The following is a 2,593-nucleotide window of genomic DNA, read 5'->3' on the forward strand; positions in this document are numbered from 1 at the left end:
CTTTTGACGGATTAACCTACCGGGGTATGGAACCGGAGGAGCCTTGGTGGGCTCTGGAGGAGGAGTGACCTTCTCTTGCTGTGGCGGAGATGTGACCTCCTCAATAGGTGCTGGCCCTTCTGCGGGACCCACGGTACGGTTCCGTAGAGTGATGAGATGAACCTGTGCCTTTGGGTTTGTCTCGGTATTACTTGGTAGCGCGCCTTGCGGTCTCTCGGAGAAATTTTGGGCGAGTTGGTTTATTTGTTTTTCAATGTTTTGAATACTAGCTTGTTGATTCCTAAAATTTGATTCTAATTGTAGAAATCTATCCGAGTTTTTCTTTTCAGTGTCGGAGATGAGGCGAGATATAGTATCTTCAAGCCTTTCTCGTCCACCTTATTGTTGAGGGAAATTTTGTGACTCATTTCTTGGTTGTTGAAAGTTTGTTCGTTGGTTTACGCTTTGTTGGTTACTACCATTGCCGGGTTCTCTCCAACCAAGGTTAGAGTGATTTCGCCATCCTTGGTTGTAGGAGCCCGTTGGAGGACCCGGCGGCCTAGGTCTATTATCAATGTAGTTTACCGATTCTTGTTGATCGTCTGTTTCTTTCATACAACTCCAATTTTCATGTGGCCCACCACAACCTTCACAAGCCATAACCGAGACCGTTTTTGTCATTTCCAATTTTTTTATTTTTGAAGAAAGGGCTTCGATTTGGGCTTGTAAAGAAGTGCTTTCATCAACCTTATGGGCGCCCGGGGCAATAGATTTATTGCCTCGAGGAGTGTGCCACTGGAAATTGGTTTGAGCAATTTCCTCAATTTGATTATATATTTCATGCGGGCGGCGATTACCTAAAAGTCCCCCGGAGCTAGAGTCAAGTGTTTGCCTTGTGTGTGGCAACAACCCATTATAGAAAGTGGATACTTGTTGCCATATCGCAAGGCCGTGATGTGGACACTTTCGCAATAGCTCCTTGAACCTTTCCCAAGTTTCATATATGGATTCCCCGTCCTCTTGTGAATATGTATTAATTTCAGTCATTAATTTAGCCGTTTTAGCGAGAGGGAAATACTTATATAGAAATTTTTGGGCTAGTTCATCCCAGGTGTTTACCGATCCAGCTGGGAGGGCGTTAAGCCAAGCTTTTGCTCGGTCTTTTAGTGAAAAAGGAAACATTTGGAGGCGGATGGCGTCATTTGATGCTCCATTGATCCGGAAGGTATCACATATTTCTAAGAAATTAGTAATATGTAGATGGGGATCCTCGTCCGCAAGCCCATGGAAGGTTGCAGAGTTTTGAAGCATCTGTATCAAATGCGGCCGAAGTTCGAAGTTATTGGCTTCAACTTTCGGTGATAGCGGCGCCGAGATTACCTACGGTGGGTCGTAGATAATCCATGAGGGTACGTTGGTCCGCCATCGGGAGTGGGTTCCCCGAAACCTTCTCTTGGTTTTTAGCTTTTAGCCTTTTTCTGAGAAAGCGTTCGGGTTCTTCTAGAGGTTCTTTTATGTCTTTATTAGAACTGGAGCTCATACACTACGTAGAGGTGGCGTCTGGTTACAAGTCCTGCAACAAAAACAGAAAAGAATGTTGGTCAGAAGGTTCACCACGGCCCCGTGCTCAGTGAACACGGCCCGTGGTCGGAGTTACAGTGATTGTTTTCTGGATCCCTGTTACTGGAGAGTTGGACACGGCCCCGTGTTGCACCGACACGGCCCCGTGGTCAGCCTTCTGAAACTCGGAAAACTAAAAACTGCCAGTAATACTGCTGGGCACGGCCCGTGTCCGACCAGGCACGGCCCGTGCTGAGCTCTGCAGAAGCTGAAAATTTAAGAAAATCCTAAAAAAATATAAAAGAAAATAAAAAAATGATTAGTCCGTTGATTCCTAACTTTCTTAAAATCCTTCTGTCCCCGGCAACGGCGCCAAAAACTTGATGCGTGCTAGTGTGTATATGTTTAAGTATATATTTTAAGCCCTTTTTACACTTTAGCCAAGTTTTAAATTTATAAAACACGATATTTACTAACACTAAACACACATATGGGCAAGTGCACCCATCGTGGACGTAGTATAGTGTTGGTAAGATACCGAGGTCGTCCAAGGACACAAGAGCTTTTAGTACCGGTTTATCCTCAACGTCTAATCAAATCAAAATGTTAGAAAAAGATTTTTAAACTAAGAAAATAAAACTAACTAAATGCTGAAAAATAAAATAAAATTAGAAATAGATAGACAAGATGAATCACTTGGATCCGACTCGTGTGTTAGTATAACCTTTGATTATTTTCGCACTTTTGCACTTGTTTAAGAGATTATCTTAGTTATTGTAGTAGGCCCCTCTTTTGAAGGCGACGTTACCCTCAACCCAGTAGTTTGAGTCAGCAAGGATACAATCCTAAAGGGTCGAATTATTGAAAGATAATTAATTAAGTTATTAATGCAAATTATGGTAGGCCCCTCTTTTGGAGGTGACGTTACCCTCGACTAAGTAGTCTGAGTCAGCAGGGATACAGTCCTAAATAGCCGGGTTATAGTATTAATAGTAGTTAACTTATGAGGGGATCAAAGAGTTTGGACCCCCGCCATCCAATACCTTTGGGTATT

General features: G+C 43.2%; 1 non-coding gene across 1 annotated transcript; it reads left to right on the forward strand.

Moving 5' to 3' along the window:
- Positions 1-925: 925 nt before the first annotated feature.
- LOC118488646 lies at positions 926-1,032 on the forward strand. Its single transcript, XR_004885190.1, has one exon. It is a non-coding gene; the product is annotated as a small nucleolar RNA R71 (small nucleolar RNA).
- The last annotated feature ends 1,561 nt before the right edge of the window (positions 1,033-2,593 follow it).

This window comes from Helianthus annuus, chromosome 16, assembly GCF_002127325.2.
Source record: "Helianthus annuus cultivar XRQ/B chromosome 16, HanXRQr2.0-SUNRISE, whole genome shotgun sequence".
Taxonomy (NCBI): domain Eukaryota; kingdom Viridiplantae; phylum Streptophyta; class Magnoliopsida; order Asterales; family Asteraceae; genus Helianthus; species Helianthus annuus.